This window comes from Nicotiana sylvestris, chromosome 10 (assembly GCF_000393655.2).
Source record: "Nicotiana sylvestris chromosome 10, ASM39365v2, whole genome shotgun sequence".
Classification (NCBI taxonomy): Eukaryota; Viridiplantae; Streptophyta; class Magnoliopsida; order Solanales; family Solanaceae; genus Nicotiana; species Nicotiana sylvestris.
This window is the reverse complement of record NC_091066.1, coordinates 170,893,860-170,914,780: the sequence shown is the minus strand read 5'-3', so window position 1 is coordinate 170,914,780 and position 20,921 is coordinate 170,893,860. Positions and strand designations below refer to the sequence as shown.

Below are 20,921 nucleotides of genomic sequence, written 5' to 3'. Positions count from 1 at the left end.
TTTGAACAAGCTCGAAAGGTTATCGGAAAACAAGTCCAAGAGACATACCCGAAGGCTACGGCCATATTAAAGACTACGGTCATATAAAAAGGCTACGGCTAAAATAATGCGGCTTGGAGACGTCCGACTTCCTCATAAATCAAAGGCCTTCAAACACTTTGAAAAAATCGGTTAAATCAGGTTACCCTCGACAAAAACAAATAATAAAGGCCTTTGATAAAATCAGTCCTTGAATAATTTAAAGGCTTCGATAACATCAGCCTTCAAAAAAACCTCAAGAGGTGTTTGATTATATTTGCACAAATAAATTACAAATAAGGTTCCGATCCGTTGAACCTTTGAAAAACCCAACAGGTATATAAAAACACATGCTAAGACATAGATAAATTTTCACTAAGTCTTTTAGCCGAAAAAAGGGAAAAATTATAGCCGCTTTAAAGGCCAAATTGGCCCAACCTAAAAGAGCCCAAGGGCCGATATAGCCTAAGGCCCAAAATATATAGTGTTCGAGACCTTGCTCTCACTCAACTCGGACTCAAGATTCTCGACATTCCGAGCTCGCATCAAATCAATTTAAGCTCAGCTCGAGGATTAATAAAAAACCTTATGAGGTATTGTATTACTCAATAAAAATCTAAGGGTTTATTATGTTCTGAGTTCAAGCCAATAATCGGACTGATCATTAAAGTTATAACATCAAATTTCTTTTACAAATAAAGATGAGACAGAATTCGATACAAATCAAAAATGAAGCAAAGAGATCCTTTTATATTCATAAGAGGTGTTTACAAAGGATATTAACAACAACCACGAGGGGCCCTTACTCAAAAAAAAAGAACCTAATCTATTCCGGGGCTACATCCTCGAAAGTAACATCCCCGGGAACTGCATCCTCAGGAGCTCTATCTTCGGGAACCTCCTCCTCCTCGAGGGCTCCTTCTTCACTTTCCCTGCCCTCGGAACTACTCGCAGCATTTGTCATCAGAAGAAACAAGAAACCTAGCATCGGTTTCCAGCACCTATGCTAGGTCTATTTCTTCAGTGAGGTCAAATCCTCGGGCGTGGATTTCTTCGAGAGTCTCCCTCCGGGCTTGGCACTTGGCCATATCATTACTCCATTTTTCCCAGTAGGATACCTCCCTTAACTCTACATGAGTCTCAGCCGAGGCCATTTGGGCTCTAGCAAATTCTTTATCGGCAACGAGCCGATCCATGTTCTCTTTCCATTGGTGGCAGTTAGTCTTAACTTGATTAACCTCGCCCCGGAGCTACCCAATTATCTCCAACTTTTTGCTGCAGTTGAGACATCAAAGTATTAGCCTCCGATGTAAGGCCAAGAAGACCATACTCTGTTAAAATTACAATTACCTACATATCTAGCTCGACCTCATTTTTTCGAGATTTGTCCAATTCAGTCTGAAGGTCCTTGAGATCCTCATCCTTTTGGCTACAGAGGAGGTTCACGACCTTCTCTTCACCCGAAACCTTCCTAAGCTCGGCCTCACATTGGCTCAGCTCGGCTTTGAACTTGACGATGGCCTACACATATAATGAAGATAGATATGTCAGTCAAAGCAAGGGAAGAAAAGAAAAAATTACAACAATAAAAGTTAGCATTTACCTGAGAGAGGAGGCGTTAAGCCTCTTCGAAGAAAGTGGATGTATCCTTAAGGTCACTAACATCGTCGACCCCAGTGAAATAGTCCCGAAAAGGGTCTTCTTCTAGAACCTTGCTCAGGTCGGGTGTTCACAGAGCCCGAGCATCCTTTATTGCCTCATCGAAGTAAGATGGTAGATAAGGTGAGTGAACCATTGTCACGGCCCCGAGCTCCTCACTCAGGGCGCTCTGATTAGCTTTGTCCCTCTCAGTTCTTGTCCCTTCCGGTGTATTTGTTAAAGGAGGAGGAATGATCTCTATCTCCGGGGACTCGAGGGCTTCACCCGAGTCTTTCTTTGGAGTTCCTTCATCGAGAGGTAAGGTATTAGGTTTGGAGGACTTGGCGCCCTCGACTAGTTTCCTAGTTCGGGACACCAGCGCTGATTCTTCACCTTCGTTCTCTTAGTCTTCCAGATGTTTAATGGATGAATCCAAGTCCACATGGATAAGCTCCCTCCTCGGCTTCCGAGTAGGGGCCTCCTCATCTTGGGTATCTTCGGGCTTCAAAGCCCTCTTTCTTTTGTTGTCCTTCCCTGATTTCGGAATCGGGGACTCGGTCCCTTCCCCAGGCGGGGCTGGCCTCATTTCGGAAACATCTCTAATGCCTGCACAAATAAACATGAATAAGATGACATCGCCAATAAAAGAGAGGTATCAAAGCTTGGGAAGAACTCGCCATGATGTTTGGCCTCCATTTTCCCCTTGATAAATCTCTCCATTTGCGCTCATCATATGAGGAGGTCGCAACCAACTTTCGAACCCAGTCCTCGAGGTCAGGGATAGTATGAGGCATCCAAGCAACAACTACAGAAAAGGTAAAAACATTATGGAACACAGAAGCAGAATATGAATAGGTATTTGGGAAAGAACCCAACTTATGATTAAAGTTCCATCTTTCCGGGAACGACATTTTGTCCCTAAGGATGACATCCGAAGTCCTTACTCTGATGAACCGACTCATCCAGCCTCGATCTTTGTCTTCATCATTACTAGCAAAGAAGGTCTTCTTTGTTCGACGCTGCAGTTTGATGAGCCCTCGAAACAGGTGAGGCCGATACAACCGAATGAGGTGGTTGAGAGTAAATTCCAATCCCTCGACTTTATTGGCAAAATAGCACAACATGATCATGATATGCCAAAAGGAAAGATAGATTTAGCTGAGGGTAACCTCGTACATTTTGCAAAAGTCGATCACTATCAGATCGAGGGGATCCAGTGTGAAAGGGTAAGTGTAAACACTTAAAAAGCCCTCCACATGGGTAGTGATGCTTTCCACGGGCCTGGGATCTGAACCACGGCATAGTCTCCCCAGCCGCAGTCCTTCTTCATGGCTTTGAGGTATTTCTTTGATATCAAACTGATGTATCGAGATACAATGTTCGCACCGGCCTAGGATATCGGGAGGATTTTCAACATTAAAATCCTTATTTATCACGCACGGACCGGGGGTGATTTCGTGAAGAGCCGGCGGTGCCACTGGTTTGGTCAGCCAGGAAGTAGAAAAGGACGATGCTTTCTCTTTTTGGAGGACTATTTTTAAAATTTTAGCCATAGGTCTAAACTAAGGAATATAGGCGGTAGCAGAGTGTGGTCTTTTACAGGAGCTTGAAGTTTTTCGGTGACCGAAGTAAAAAGTAATTAGAGGAGAAGGAGATGAAGGGGAAAAACTGAGTAGGGTAAATACAATGAAGAGGAAAAGTTTTTAGTTCAAAGAAGGAACCCCATATTTATAGAAGAGGGGCGACGGCTCGGCGGTGCTAGTGGCCGACCATTATTGGCGTACATTTAATGTTTTGGGGAATCGAACCGATGGGACGTTTGGTTACTTCGAACGCCTATGTCATGGGAATGACATCATCATAAGAGATTCTAGAGAATCGAGGTTCAAATCATTTCTTATCATCATATTCTAAGAAACGCGGGGACTATTTGTATACAGTCGAAATCAGGTATGCCCTATTTTCCGGGCTCGAGGGGTCACTTTAAGACCGAGTTCAGGTAAGGTCGAGTTTGAGCTCGACGTGCCAGACTCAAGCTTGAAGACGAAATGCAATGCTCGAGGATCGAAGTACGTGAGGAACATCGGAGTCAAGCACGACCGGCTCCGAGATAGTCGCGTTGTAAGTTTGTTACAGAAGGAAAAGATTCCTGCCATGTCCCCAAGATCATGGCATAAATTCCGGAATAGATTTGTACAAATCGGTACATATCCGTACTAGGCGGTTATACAGCTGTCCCAATAAGAATCTTTGTTGTAAATGAAAATGTACCTTGATTAGCAAAGAATATACTATCCTATGTTTCTCGCTCATTGTTCATCAGATTTGTCCTTTATCTTTATTGTTCTTGGTTCATCTCGAGGTCACTAAGCTCGAGGTCGATACTGCTTAAGTAACATTGTTTTGATTCACTTATTTCTTTCATTTATACTTTATACTTCTTGATTATTAATTGGTATTGAACTGAATCACATATCTTTAAAACCACAAATCAAATTTAATTGTTACTCGTATTTTCGAGGTAAACAAAGCAAACAATCTTTTCAATAACACTTCAAGAAAGTCAAGAAGTAAACACATTAAAAATTAACAGTTTAAACTAACAATTTCATAACTAATAACTCAATTAACAATAATCTCAATTCAACATACTTTTTAACAAACACAAATAATGAGCTAAAATACCACAAAAACAAAATCAAAGTAACCATGGAAGTAGCTTGGTCAAAATTGTTCAATTTTGTGAAACCTAAAACTAGAACTATATAGCATACGAAAATCGATGGAATTCCAGTTTTATTACCCTAAAATGCAAAAAATGGAAAGGTCACGGCGAGGCAAACATATTGTCCCTTAGGTCATTTTTCATGGCTCGGCAAAATTTTAGTAAGCGTGGGCTATAGCACACGAAAATCTGGGAATTAGGCGGAATTCTAGTTTGATGGCCCTAAAACGCCAAAAACGAGGAACGGTCATGGCGAGGCAGTGACTATTGTTCCTTAGGTTGTTTTATATAGCATGACAAAATTTAGGTAATCCAGTTTCGGAGGACAGGGCCCATACGGAAGGTGTGGGCGCACATGAAAATCTAGGAATCGGGCGGAATTCCAGTTTTATGGCCCTAAAATGCCAAAAAATAAGGAATGGTCATGGTGAGGCAGTGAATATTATTCCTTAGCTCTTTCTTGATGGCCCAAATTTTTTTTAGATTATCCAGATTATATCCCATCTGGAAGGTGGGTTATAGCTACGAAATCTGGGAATCGTATAGAATTTCAATTTTATGACCCTAAAAACACCAAAAATCGCGGAACTATCATGCCGAGGCGGTGACTATTATTCCTTAGGATTTTTTTGATGTCCCGACAAAATTTTAGGCGATCTGGGTCTGAGATCCCGGACCCATATGGAAGGCGTGAGCTATAGCACACCAAAATCTTTGAATCGAGCAGAATTCCAATTTTATGTGTCCTAAAACGCGAAAAATGAGGAACGATCATAACGAGACGTTGACTATTATTCCTTAGGTTATTTTCAATGTCTTGGCAAAATTTTACGTGATCCGATCCAGGGGCCCGGGCCCATGCAGAAAGCCTGTGCTATAGGATACGAAGATCTTGGAATCAGACAGAATTTCACTTTTATGGTACTAAAACGCAAAAAAGAGGAACGGTCATAGGCTATAGCACAAGAAAATCTAAAATCATCGCGAATCAGTAATAATTGTTCCTTAGGTTATTTTTTTTGTCCCGATAAAATTTTAGGTGATCTGGGCATAAGGCATAGGCTATAGCATACGAAAATCTAATAATCGGGCAAAATTCTAGTTTTTTGTCCATAAAATGCCAGAAACAAGAAATGGCTATGGCGAGACAGTTACTATTGTTCTATAGGTCTTCTTTGATGGCCCGGCAAAATTATAGGTGATCCGGGTCTGCAGGACTTGGCCTTTGTGGAAGGCATAGGCTATCGCACACGAAAATCAAGAAATCGGGTGAAATTCCAATTTTATGACCCTAAAATGCCAAAAACTGAGGAACGGTCACGGCGAGGTAGTAACTATTGTTCCTTAGGTAAATTTTGATGGCCTGGCAAAATTTAAGGTGATCCGGGTCCGGGAGCCCGGGCCCATACGGAAGGCGTGGGCTATAGCACACGAAAAATCTGGGAATTGGGCGAAATTCTAGTTTTATGGCCCTAAAATGCCAAAAATTGAGGAACGGTCACGCTGATGCAATTGCTATTGTTCCTTAAGTCATTTTTTATGGCACGACAAAACTTTAGGCAATCCGGGTCCGGGGGACAGGGCCCATGCGAAAGGCGTGGGCTATAACAGATGAAAATCTAGGAATCGGGTAGAATACCAGTTTTATGGCCCTAAAATACCAAAAATTGAGGAACCATCATGGTGAGGCGGTGAATATTATTCCTTAGGTCTTTTTTATGGCCCGACAAAATTTTAGGCAATCCGGATCCAGGCCCATGCAGAAGGCGTAGTCTATAACACATGAAAATCTGGGAATCGAGTGGAGTTTCAGCTTTATAGCCCTAAAATGCCTAAATATTAGGAACGGTCATGGCGAGGAAATGAATATTGTTCGTTAGGTCATCTTTGATGGCCTGTCAAAATTTTAGGCGATTCGGGTCCAGGGGTCTGGGCGTATGCGAAAGGCATGCTATAGGACATGAAAATCTGAGAATTAGGCGAAATTCCAGTTTTACTATCCTAATAGGCAAAAAAAAAGAAGAACGATCATAGCGGGGCGGTGACCAGGGGCGGATTTATAGCCCAATGTATGGGGCAAGTGAAACCATGCTTTCTCCGTCAAACTGGGTATTTTATGTATATATTTTTTTAGAATTGATCTAATATTACCTACTGAAACCCATCCTCCAACAAGTCAAATGGTGCATTTGGTTGAATGCTAAGTTATTTACCTAAAGGAGTAGGGATCAATTTCCACTAAATAATTTTAGTTTTCTCACTATTTTAATGGTGCACCCATGTTATAAAAATGCTAGATCCGCCTCTGGCGGTGACTATTATTCTTTAGGTTATTTTTGATGGCCCGACAAAAAATTTTGGCGATCCTGGTCCGGGGGCTTGGGCCCATGCGGAAGGCTGTGCTATAGCACACGAAAATTTGGAAATCGAGCGGAATTCCAATTTTATGGTCCTAAATGCTAAAAAAATAAGGAATGTTCATCGCGAGGCAGTGACTATTTTTCCTTAGACCGTTTTTGATTGCTCGGAAATTTTTTAGGTGATTCGGGTCCTAGGTCCAGGCCCATGCATGAGGAGTGTGATATATTGCACACGAAAGTATGGAAATCAAGCGGAATTCTAGTTTTATGGCCCTAAAATGCCAAAACCCGAGGAACGGTCATGGCAAAGTAGTGACTATTGTTACTTAGGATGTATTTGATGGCCCGGTAATATTTTAGGCGATTCGGGTCTAGGTGCCAAGGACCATACGGAAGACATGGGCTATAACACAAGAAAATCTGGGAATCGGGCGAAATTCTAGTTTTATGGCCCTTAGATGCCAAAAAATGAGGAACATTTATGGAGAGGTGGTGTCTATTGTTCTATATGTAATTGTTTATGGCCTGGTAAAATTTTAGTCGATCTAGGTCTGGGGACCCGGGCCCATGCAAAAGCCAAGGTCTATAGCACACAAAAATTTGAAAATCAGGCCAAAAAAGTGGAATGCTCATGGCGAGGCGGTGACGGTTGTTCCTTAAGGAGTTTTTGATGGCCTGAAATTTTTTTAGGTGATCTGGTTCCAGGGGCCTAGGACGACGCGGAAGGCATGGCACACGTTTGGAAATCAAGCCGAATTCCAGTGTTATGGCCCTAAAACGCCAAAAATGAGAAACGGTCATGGCGAGGGAGTGACTATTATTTCTTAGATCGTTTTAGATAGCTTAGAAAATTTTTAGGCAATCCGGGTCTGGGGGCCTGGGCTCAAGTTTAAGGCATGGACTATAGCACACGAAACGTTGGGAATTGGACGAAATTTCAGTTTTATGGCCTTTAAATGCCAAAAAAGAGGAACGGTCATGGAGAGGAGTTGACTATTATTCCTCGGGACATTTTTTGTTTCCTGGATAAATTTTAGGCGATCCAAGTCCATGGGCCTAGACCCATGTGGAAGGCATACGAAAACGCCAAAAAATGAGGAACAGTCTTGGCGAGGCCGTGATTGTTGTTCCTTAGGTCATTATTGATGGCCCAACAATATTTGAGGATATCCAGGTCCGAGGATTCAGGCCCATGTGGAAGGCATGGGCTATTTCACAATAAAATCTTAGAATCAGTCGGAATTTCAATTTTATGACCATAAAATGCCAAAAAATGAGGAACAATCATGGCGAGGCAGTGACATTGTTTCTTTGGTCATTTTTGATGGCCCGACAAAATTTTATGCAGTCCTTGTCGGGGGGCCTGGGCCCACACGAAAAATCTAGGAATCAGGCGGAATTTTAGTTTTATGACACTAATATGATAAAAAATGAAAAACGGGTATGGCGAGGCAGTGAGTATTGTTCCTTAGTTTATTTTTGATAGCCCGGTAAAATTTAGGAGATCTGGATCAGGGGGGATTGGACCCATATGGAAAGCGGGGGCTTTAGCATATGAAAATCTGGGAATTAGGCGGAATTCTATTTTTATGCCCCTAAAATGCCAAAAAATGAGGAACAGTCATGGCGAGGAGGTGACTATTGTTCCTTAGGTCATTTTTATGGCCCGACAAAAATTTACACGATCCAGGTTTGAGGGTTTGGGCCCATACGGAAGGCGTAGGCTATATCACACGAAAATCTAGGAATTGGGCGGAATTCCAATTTTATGGCCCTAAAACGCCAAAAAACGAGAAACGATCATGGAGAAGTAGTGACTATTGTTCCTTAGATCATTTTTGATAGCCTGGCAAAATATTAATCGATCCGGGTTAGGGAGCCCGGGCTCATGCGAAAGGTGAGGGCTATAGCACACAAAAAATCTGGAATCAGGAAAAATTCCATTTTTATGGCCCTATAACACCAAAAAAGACGAACGATCACAGCGAGGCGAAGATTATTGTTCCTTAGGTAATTTTTGATGGCCTAAGAAAATTTTAGGCCATTCGGGTCTAGGGGTCTGGGCATATGCGGTAAGCATGGGATATATCACACGAAAATTGGAAATCGAGTGAACTTCCAGTTATATGGACATAAAATGCTAAAAAAGACGAATGGTCATGGCGAGGCGGTGTCTATTATTCCTTAGGTCGTTATTGATAGCCCGGCAAAAATGTTAGATGATCTGAATCAGGAGGCCCGGGCCCATGCGGAAGGCATGGTCTATAGCATACGAAAATCTAGGAATTGAGCGGAATTCTAGTTTTATGCCCCTGAAACGCAAATAAATAAGAATTCTAGTTTTATGCCCCTGAAACGCAAACAAATAAGGAACGGCCATAGAGAGGTGGAGATTATTATTTCATAAGTCACTTTTGATGTCCCAACAAGGGCCCAGGCCATGCGGAAGGCGTGTGATATAGCATACGATAATCTGGGAATCGGGCGGAATTCCAGTGTTATGGCCCTAAAATGTCAATAAACAAGGAACGGTCATGGCTAGGCGGTGACTATTATTCCGTAGGTCATTTTTGTTGGCCTGAAAAAATATTTGGCGACCCGAGTCTGGGGTCCCATGCCTATGCGGAAGGCGTGGGCTATAACACACGAAAATCTACAAATCGGGCAGAATCTAGTTTTATGGCCCTTAGACGCCAAAAAATGAGTAACGGTCATGGCGAGGCGATGACTATTATTTCTTAGGTCATTTTTTATGGCCCAGCTAAAATTTAGTCGATCCAAGTCCAGGGTCTCAGGGCCATGTGGAAGGCGTAGTCTATAGCACACGAAAATATGAGAATCGGGCAGAATATTAGTTTTATGACCCTAAAATGCCAAAAAAAGGAACGATCATGGCGAGGCAGTGATAGTTGTTCCTTAGGTCATTTTTGATGGCCCGACAAAATTGTAAGCGATACAGGTTCAAAGATTCAGGCCCACACGGAAAGCATGGGCTATAACACACAAAAATCTGGGAATTGGGCGGAATTCTAGTTTTATGGCCCTTAGATGCCAAAAAATAAAGAACGGTCATACCGAAGCGGTGATTATTATTTCTTAGGTCCTTTTTTATGGCCCGGTAAAATTTTAGTCGAACCAGGTCCGGGGACCCGAGCTCATGCAGAAAGTGTGGGCTATAACACATGAAAATCTTATAATCGGACGAAATTTCAGTTTTATGGCCATAAAATGCCAAAAACGAGGAACGATCATAGTGAAGAGGAGACTATTGTTCCTTAGGTCATCTTTGATGGTCTGGTAGAATTTTAGACGATCGGAGGTATTGGGGGCCCAGGCCCATGAGGAAGGCGTGGGATATAGTACACAAAAATCTTAGAATGAGGCAAAATTCCAATTTTATGGCCTAAAAATGCCAAAAAATAAGGAACGGTCATGAAAAAGCGGTGACTATTATTCCTTAGATCATTTTTTATAGTCCGGTATAATTTAGGCGATCCAAGTCTAGAGGTCCAAGCCCATGAGGAAGGCATGGAATATAGCACACGAAAATTTGGGAATGAGGAAAAATTCAAGTTTTATGGCTCTAACACGTCAAAAAACGAGAAACGGTCATGGCGAGGTGATGATTATTGTTCCTTAGGCCGTTTTTTATGGCATGGCACAATTTTAGGTGATCCAAGTCCAGGTGCCCATCCATGCTGAAGGCGTGGGCTATGGCACACAAACATCTGGGAATCAGACGGAATTCAAATTTTATGGCCTTTTGACACCAAAACGAGGAATAGTCATGGAAAGGTGGTGACTGTTGTTCCTAAGGACATTTTTTGTATCCCGACAAAATTTTAGGCCATCCAGGTGTGGAGCCCGATCCCATACAGAAGATGTGGGCTATGGCACACGAATATCTGGGAATTATGAGGAATTCTAGTTTTATGACCCTAAAATATCGAAAAACGAGGAAAGGTCATGGAGAGGCAGTGACTATTGTTCCTTAGGCTATTTTTGATGGCCCGGTAAAATTTTAGGCGATCTGGGTCCGGAGGACCTAGGCCCATACGGAAGGCGTGAGCTATAGCACACGAAAATCTTGGAATCGGTCGGAATTTTAGTTTCATGGCCATAAAACGCCAAAAAACAAGGAACAGACACTTCGAGGCAGTGGTTACTGTTCCTTTGGTCATTTTTGATGGCGCATCAAAAATTTATGCGATCCTGGTCTGAGGGCTTAGGCCTATGCTCAAGGCATGGGCTAAAACACACAAAAATCTACGAATCGGGTGGAATCAAGTTTTATGGACCCAAAAGGCCAAAAAATGAGGAGTGGTCATGGGGAAGCGCTGACTATTATTCATTAGGTCTTTTTTATGGTCGGGCAAAATTTTAGGCGATCCAGATCCGGTAGCTCAAGCCCATGTGGAAGGCGTGGGCTATATCACATGAAAATTTGGGAATCAGGTAGAATTGCAGGTTTATGGCCCTAAAATGCCAATAAAGAGGAAGGGTCATGGGGAGGCGGTGAAAGTTGTTCCTTATGTCGTTTTCGATGGCCCGACAAAATTTTACGCGATCCGGGCCTATGCAGAAGGCATGGGCTATAGCACACGGATATCTGGGAATCGGGCAAAATTCTAGTTTTTACCTTAAAACAGCAAAAAAACGTCTGGGGGCCTAAGCCCATGTGGAAGGCATGGCCTATAGCACATGAAAATTTGGAATCAAGCTGAATTCTAATTTTATGGCCCTAAGACGCCAAAAAAGAGAAACGGTCATGGCGAGGCAGTGTCTATTATTCCTTAGGTCATTTCTGATAGCCTGACAAAATTTTAGGCGATCTAAATCCGGGGGCTTAGGCCCATGCAGAAAGAGTGGGCTATAGCGTACGAGAATGTAGGAATCGGGCGGAATTCCTGTGTTTTGGCCCTGAAACGCCAAAAAATGAGGAATGGTCCTGATGGGGTATGTGCGGCATTTCAATTTTATGCGCCTAAAATGCCAAAAGAGGAGGAACGGTCATGGAGAGGCGATGATTATTGTTCCTTAGGTTGTTTTTTACGGCCCAACAAAGTTTTAGGTGATCCGGGTTTGGACGCCCAGGCCCATGCGGAAAGCATGTGTATAGCATACAAAAATCTAAGAATCGGGCAGAATTCTAGTTTTATGGTCCTACCAAAAAATGAAGAATGGTCATGGCGAGGCGGTGATTACTACTTTTAGTCGATCCGGGTCCTAGTTCCTAGGCCAATGCGAAATATGTGGGCTATAGAACACATAAAATCTTGGAATCGGGCAGAATTCCAATTTTATAGCCCTAAAACACTAAAAAATGAGGAACGGTCATGGGGAGACGGTGACTATTATTCCTTTGGTCATTTTTGATGACTTGGCAAAATATTAGGCAATTCGAGTCCGAGGGCCCGTACCCATGCGGAAAGTGTGGGCTATGGCACACGAAAATCTGGGAATCGAGTAGAATTTCAGTGTTATGGCCCTAAAATGCCAAAATATAAGGAACACTCATGGAGAGATGGTGACTATTGTTCCTTAGGTCATTTTAGATGGGCCATAAATTTTTTTTACCATTCGGGTCCAAGGGCCCGGTCCCATGCTAAAGGTGTGGGCTATAGCATACAAATATTTGGGAATTATGCGCAATTCCAGTTTTACGGCCCTTAGACGCCAAAAAATGAGGAACAATCATGGAGAATCGGTGGCTATTGTTCATTAGGTCATTTTTATGGCCCGCCAAAATTATAGACGATCCAGGCCGGGGGCCTAGGCCCATGCAGAAGGCATGGGCTATAGCACACGAGAATATGGGAATTGGGCGGAATTCAATTTTTATGGCCCTTAGACGCTAAAAATGAGGAACTGTCATGGCAAGGTGGCAACTATTGTTAATTAGGTAATTTTTTGTGGTCCCATCAAATTTTAGGCGATCCGGGTCTAGACGCCTAACCCATGCGCAAGACGTGGGCTATAGCACATAAAAATTTAGGAATCATGCCGCATTTCAATTTTATGGGCCTAAAACGCAAAAATATATTGAACGGTCATGGTGAGGCGGTGAATATCGTTCGTTAGGTAATTTTTTTATTGCCCGGAAAAATATTAGACGATCTAGGTCTGGAGACCCGGGCCCATGCAGAAAGCGTGGGTTATAGCACACAAAAATCTATCAATCGAGCAGAATTATAGTTTTATGGCCCTAAAATGTCAAAACCGAGGAACGATCATGGCGAGGTGGTGACTATTATTCCTTAAGTCATTTTTATGGCCCAGTAAAATTTTAGTCCATCAGGGTCCGGGGGACCAGGCCCATGCGGAAGGAGTGGAATTTAGGACACGAAAATTCTAAAATCGGGGGAAATTCTAGTTTTATGGCCCTAAACGCTAAAAACCGAGGAATGGTCATGGCAAGGGAGTGACTGTTATTTCTTAAGTCATTTGTTATGGCCCAAAAAAAATTTATGCAATCGGAGTATGGGGTCCTGGGCCCATGCGGAAGGCGTGAGCTATAACACATGAAAATCTGGGGATCGGGCAAAATTCAAGTTCTATGGCCCTAAAATGCAAAAAATTGAAAGACGACCATGGGGAGGCGGTGACTGTTGTTCTTTAGTCCATTTTTTATGGCCCAATACAATTTTAGGCAATACGGGTTTGGGGGCCCGAGCCCTTTTGGAAAGTGTGGGCTATAGCTCACGAATATCTGGGAATCGGGCAAAATTTTAGTTTTATGGCCCTAACATACTAAAAACAAGGAATGGTCATGGTGACGCGGTGATTATTATTCCTTCAGACGTTTTTGATAGACGACAAAGTTATAAGCGATCTGGGTCCAAGGGTCTGGGCCCGTGTAGAAGCCATACACAATAGCACGCGAAAATTTGGGAATCAAGCAGAATTCCAATGTTTTGGCCGAAAAACGCCAGGTCTTGTCGAGGCGCTGACTATTTTTCCTTAGGTAATTTGTTATGACTTGAAAATTTTTAGGCGAATCAGGTTCGGGGGCCGAGCCCATGCTGGAGGCGTGAGATATAGCACACAAAAATTTGAGAATCGGATGGAATTTCAGTTTTATGGCCCTTAGACGCCAAAAACCAAGGAACGTTCAGAGCGAGGCAGTGGCTATTGTTCCTTAGGTCGATTTTAATGGCAAGGCAAAATTTTAGGCGAAATCTGGGTCCAGGGGACTAGGCGCATGCAGAAGACGTGGGCTATTACACACGAAAATTTGGAAATTGGACGGAATTCATGTTTTATAACCTTAAGACCCCAAAAAACGAGGAACGGTCATGACGATGTGGTGATTATTATTCCTTTGGTCATTTTTTATGGTCCGACAAAATTTTAAGCGATCAGGATCTGGGGAACGGGCCCATACCTAAGGCGCGGGCTATAGTACACGAATATCTGGGAATCGGGTGGAATTCTAATTTTATGGCCCTAAAACGCCAAAAAATGAGGAACGGTCGTGGCGGGGTAATGACTATTGTTCCTTTGGTCTTAGACCACCGTGTTCCACCATTGTTAAACTAGAATGCACATTTCATGCCCACAAGGTGTTTGTTAAAATGTTTGAATGAATATTTTGTGCACTAGTGAAGTCTAAGTAACCGAGTGTATTTGCATATGATATTGGGCTAAGTGTGGGGTGCGTGAGGATGATTTTACATGCTAGGGAGCTTGGTTTCAATACACACATGTTGCCCACACCATGAATCATATATGATGTATGTTGTAGAATGTTGTAGATTTAGCTAATTTAGTGTAGTTGAAGTAGTCGTGGAGATTAGAGAACCATATGCCACTTGCTTGCATTAAGGTGAATTCACTTAGCCATGATCAGTCACTTGTTTTTGTGGCATTGTTTGGTGACTTTTAGTTATTGCGTGGCATGGGGAAGTCATGAGTACCCATGGCCTTGTGGTGCACCACTTATGCATTTCAGATCATGATTGTGAAATATTGTACATTGAGCTTTCGGTTTAAAGTGTGGGGTCATTTTTTACTCGCTCAACAACCTTAGGCATATCTCTTTGTTAGTTCTCACATTCATGCTTATTTGTATTGCAGGTTACTATAGCTCGTGATGATGCAAGTAAAGGCAAGAGAATAGGAAAGTCCTCCACCACTACCCCTGCGCCCAAAAAATGCAAGCTAAGAGAAGGTTCCTCGTGGCAAGCTAAAGGGAAACAAGTTGCTGAGGGATCACAGTAGGCACCATTGCAACCGTGGCCTCGCTTGAAACTAGTCTTTGATATGGCTATTACATGGCATAGGAATTTCGTGCCATATAAGCGGTATGTCTCCGAAATGGGGATAAATGTCAAAGCTTTAGAATGAAACTTCCCGGATGTACTTGGTCGGTTGCACGCACTAAACATGGACAAACTCATAAACTGCCCCGAGCATGCAAATTTGAGCATGGTTTGACAACTGTACGCCAGCTGGAATGCGGGGTTTTTTCAGGTCACATGTACGCGGTAAGGACGTGCCACTGGATAGGCGGTCCTTATGTGCATTTTTGGGGGTTGAGAATGCTGATCCGAGGAGGCTACAAAAATTTGTCCGAAGCCCAAACTACACAAGTATAAGTCACACTCTTTGTGGCATTGATTCAAATGCCATGTGGACCAAAAAGCAATGCAATATTTACCTTCAGATGGTTCGCTCTGATTTCAACAAGACTGCCAAAGTGTGGCATAATTTTGTGCATGCTAGACTCATGTCAGTTAAACATAACAGTGAGTGCACTCAAGCTCGAGTGTGTGCGATCTGCTTTTTGATGACTGGCAGACCTATTAATGTGGGTGATCTCATGCTGGGGGAGATGACCCACACATGATTTGGGCGGCAGATTAAGAGGTTTTTATTCGGCAACTTGCTCACGCAATACATGATCTCTCGGGAGGTGTCAGAGTACCCATGGTATGATAAGGTGGTACAGGCTCCTACAGGGATATTGGACATCACATCATTGTTGGAGACGTCGTCAACACTCAGGCAGCAAGGAATGAAAGAGACGAAAACTTTAACAGGTACTTCTACAACTCTTTAAATTTACTCATGAGCAAGATGAGTGTGACCGACCAGGAGCGTATGTATTTATGCAATGACTTGCCATGTTCGTCCAAAGAGATGTTGGGGATTGCGCCTGGCAGCCCTGTTCACTCATCGGAGGAAGCAAACACTGTCAAGGGCTCAGACACGGAGGATGAGGTTGGTGATGAAGTTATGGGGCCCGTGGCTTTGGTGCCTCTAGGACCTGATGATGATGTGCCAGGAGCTGTGGATAGAGGGCACGCTGAGATGGAGGAATCCGACTGACAGGGAGTTTTCTTTTCACTCTACTCTATTTTACATTTTTATATGCATCGGGGACTATGCATAGACGAAGTGTGGGGTGGGAGGAATACTACTTGTGATGTAGTTGTATATCTTGTATCAATTTGTTTCTTTTATTAGTTTTACTTAGTCTAGTTTGTTTTAGAAAAGAAAAAACAAAAGAAAAAAAGAAAAAAAAATTAGAAAAAGCTCAGACCTTTCCCGACGATGGATCTTTTGGACAATTTTTTGAGGGATAAAATCTAACTAAAAATACCAAAAAGATTTTTTTTAGGATAGTTAGGTAGTATCCCTTGATTTTTCTTTGGACGCCGGTTCTTTTCCAAGTGTGTAGCTCAAACTGGGTACTTTATTTTTTATGAGTAGTTTAGAAAGAAACTAAGTTTCTTTGAGATACTCATTGACGTGGTTGATGCTGGCACATTAGGCTATGACATACATTCTATCTTCCCGTGCATTTGGTTTGAATTGTGACATCTAAGTAAAGTAACTAGCTATTTTGTGATGCTTTTTCTCAGTTGTTTGACTTGTATGCCACATAGTGCAGTATTGCTTAATTTTTCTCAATTATATGTGCTTGCTTGACTTGAGAGTTGAACAAAAGCTTCGTGATTGAGTTATGTGCAATGTGTGTGTGAGGATTTGTGATCTTCTATGTTATCCGCTATAGTCTATAACTTGCTCCGTGTGTTAATCTTTGCGAAATTGTTAAGTTGTGCTAATCTAGGACATGATGTAGACGTTTCTTGCTTGATCACAGATGTGCTGGTTACATAAAAATAAAATTTTCCGTTGCTATACTTTTTGAGTCTATAGACCTTTTCTTTGGCATCTACATTACCCCTATTTTGTTCTTAATTTGAGATTGTTGAACATTTACCTCCTAAGGCACTTAGTCTCTAAAGAAGTAAGGTAAGAGATTTGGGGAGTCACTTTTGAGTGGAACCGTGGAAGGGCCCTTTGGTGCACTAAAGTTGAAATCAAAAGTCACCAGCCGATGAACTTTAATGTGTGGGGTGTGTGTAGAAGAGAAAACAAAGAAAAAAAAGAGAGAGAAAGAAAAAAAGAAAAATTGCAAGAACAGAGAAAAAAAAATGATAGTCAAAGTATGTAGAAAAATACACACCGCCAAATCTTATTAATTTGTGCTAGTGTGAGTATAGAAGTGCTTAATGAAAGTAAGGGCTATGTTGTGTATGGGATGTGGCCAGTGAATTGGTTGAGAAAAATATATGCTCGAATCGTGAGTGTAGTGTATTAAAGTGCTTAGGAGGGTTAGTCATTATTCCTAAATGTATCATACCCGTTCCTTAGCCTATATTACAATCTTAAAGTCCTAAATGATCCTAGATTTGGCTAGCATTGATTAGTAGAGATGTATTCTACGGGCAAGCTTATGGTACGACCACGAGATGCATATGAATTCTTTGTGAGAGTAAGAGAATTTTGTTTAATTGTGTGATGTCCTTTTATATTCAAAAGCATATTTGAATGTGTGGACTAGTCTATATTCACTCTTTTGTTTGTTGGTGAGGGAACATGATCTCATGAATGATTGGTAGCGTTGTAACTTTTTCTTGTTGGGTGAGTACGCGAGTTGAGGGTGCTTAGTGGTAACAAGTCGACTCTTGAGATTGGTGGTTACAGATAGGTTGTTGGAATTGATTGAATTGGAATATTATACTTGGGCATGCTTAAAATGGGAAGAATGTAAATTGTGTATGTTCATGCTTGATTGTCGGTATCGATCATGGTCAAGGGTAAAGTGTGTGGTTAAAAAAATGATTATTTCATGGTCAAGGGCTGGACGCTGGTGACGAGAAAATTGTCCAACTTTACCTGGGACAAGATTATTTCAGCCCTAGACCTGCCCAACGTGTATAAAAGTAAGACTAAACTTATTTTTAGAGGAGGGACGCCACTTTGAAGAGGGAATACACACGGAAAACATTCAGGAGCAAGAATATCTCAGATTTCTTCATCTTTTCTTAGTATTTTCAATTATCCAAAACTTACGAATTTGTTTGATACTATCATGAGTGGCTAAAACCCATAGTTTTGGGATTGTGATTTAGCCATGAATATTGTTATTTAACGTTGACTTAACCTTGATTATAATTCATTAATATATAGTTGTTTATTCAATTCTGTGATTAATTGCTTATTTGTCTGGCCAGCAGTTAGGTTCTATTTACTATCTATGCTATGCTTGGGAAAGCCATGTTTAGATTAGAGAAGAATTGAAGAGAGCAAGATCTTAACTCTGGGGGGGAGGGGGGAGGATTTGTGGTTAGGATAGGAATATACCTAATCACCATACTTAATTAAATACCGTAATCTTAATGTGTTCTTAATAGATTGATTTCGTAAGAATATATGCATTAATCTATTTTGAATAGACGAGTAGTACTTCCGGAGAAGGCTATGAGAGCAATTATCGATTAATTAGCAACCATGAGTGAATTTTATGAAAGGGGGAGTTAACTAGAACACAATAAGATTGGTGAATCGATCACAATAATGGAATATTTGTCTCTACTGAATACATAACAATCATTTTGCTGCTTGATAATTTAGTTACTAGTTAGAATTATTGTTTAGTATAATTACACTCTTGAACTCGAATTCGGTTCGACTGAATAACAATCTTGGTGAATTTAGTGGGTAGTTGATACAAGTCTCTCTGGGTTCGACACTCGACTTATCATTTTATTACTTGTACGATCACGTATGCTTATGTGTGCGTTTGAGAGTAACAATGGCCTGACAAAATTTAGGTGATTCGGATCCTGGGGCCCGGGCCCATACGGAAGACGTGGGTTATAGCACACTAAAGTCTGAATAATTGGCGGAATTCCAGTTTTATGGTCCTACCACGCCAAAAACGAAGAACGGTCATGGCGAGGCGGTGACTATTATTTCTTAGGTCGTTTTTATGGCCCGTCAAAATTTAGGCGATCCGGGTCCTCGGGCGCAGGCCCATGCGGTTGTACGCTCCTTAAGAAATATTAAATAGGAAAGGGTTTTGACTATTTTACCCTTATTTATGTCTTAAGATATAATTTTCTTTATTTAATATTTACTCATAATTAAGATATTTGTAATTTTTAAGAATAATTAATATTAAGGGTAGAATAGTAAAAATAATTAATTTACTCTTGAACTTCTAAAAAGACGAATAATTTGAGATAATTATTTTTATAAACCACGACAGATAATTTGAGATGGAGGGAGTATATATCAGTACAATTTTTTGAAATCGATATTTTACTTCAATAAAAACTAAAAATTTCTTGGGGAATGGGGTTCGTTTGACCTTCTATTTGGACTACCTTGTTTGTTCCTGATACCATATCTTACTTTTGGATAATAAATCCGTACTATTTTTATTGTCCCTCTATCTTGATATTTCAGTGCAACAAAACTTGCTATTGAAATATTGTGGTATGAGCAATCTCTCCTTATATCTTTAAACTTTTTTCAGTGAATTGCCCGCCTGTCTGAATCAGTCATAGCATCGTGGGCTTGATTTCAATATTGGGCGTTCAATAGAGGCGGAGCTAGCATATAAGTACAAATTCACATAAATTCAATAACTTTTATTCCAATCTATATATATATATATATATATATATTAAGAAATTTATTAAATATCTATATTGATTGTGAACCCAATGTGTGTGCTGTACTAAACAATAAATTCAAGACATCAAAGTACATCTCATAGGGAAAACAGATCAAAGATAAAAGATAGTTGGAAAGCAAAGACCGCATTAGAAACTTTGAAGGGTAAAATATTATAAATAACAAGAAAGAGGAACCTAATATAAATTACACATCCATTTTTATTTCTGAATAGAAAACTATTGATATGAGTTTCTTCATTATTCGTACAAAGTATGAAAAACAAGGGAACGAGGTAATACATCTGAAATACTGAAATCACGAGGAATTAACTTATGCATAATAGGGTTTTAGCAACCTTTAATTTGTTGTCATCGTACACAAAGACATCCACCTTTCTTATACTCCACGACACCTTAAATCGTTAGTTATAACATAAATACTGCAAGTACAACAAATCCAACAATCGGTAAGGCAATCATCGTTGGAGCTACAACTTCTATAACAAGTCGCAAGTTGTGGGAGTAGTCTTTTCTTGAGTCCTGAGAGATTATGATCAACATCCAGTGCAACGACAACTTGTGTCTTTGAGAAGTTGGGCATATTAACTGAAATATTTCACCATTATAATAATTGAAATTAAATTTTGACTAATATAGCATCACAAGCACACATTTAAATGTCATGCATATTCATGCATACAATATGTGTGTGCACGTGCGTGTATGTGTGTGTGCGTGCCCACAACAATATAGAGATAAAGAAGAATAGATACTCACTAGTGATAACCATGAGAAGAATAGTGATAACATAACAAAGTTTAATTAACGCCATATCAGAAATTTTACTTCAAAAGTTTTTGTATGAGCATCTCATTGTCGGTCGATGAACGTAATTTATAGACCTCCTCTATAAATGAAGCAGCTTCTCTAGCATGTACTGTAGTTTATTTTTTTATTTTTTATTATCTATTTTTAGGTTTTATATTCAAGGATGTCTGTGCTAGCCTTCTTTCTAATTAATACAATTTATAATTAATAAAGTCTCTTGGTTTTCACAGTTTCCAAAAACATTAATTATACATTCCAATACACAGAATGAAACATTTTGACCAAGAAGTACTACACCAGGAGTTGTGCTTCCTAGCTAGTTGTACTTGTACAATTGTTTTTATTAAATGAGTTAAAATAATTTCAGATCCGTTATTT

The 20,921-nt window shown here is 40.9% G+C and overlaps 1 long non-coding RNA gene across 1 annotated transcript; it reads right to left on the bottom strand.

Annotated features, from left to right (window-relative positions):
- Positions 1–19,916: 19,916 nt before the first annotated feature.
- On the bottom strand, positions 19,917–20,581 carry LOC138880288 (uncharacterized). Its single transcript, XR_011402795.1, has 2 exons — positions 20,493–20,581; positions 19,917–20,321 (listed from the first exon to the last, which is right to left on the bottom strand). It is a non-coding gene; the product is annotated as an uncharacterized lncRNA (long non-coding RNA).
- Positions 20,582–20,921: the final 340 nt, after the last annotated feature.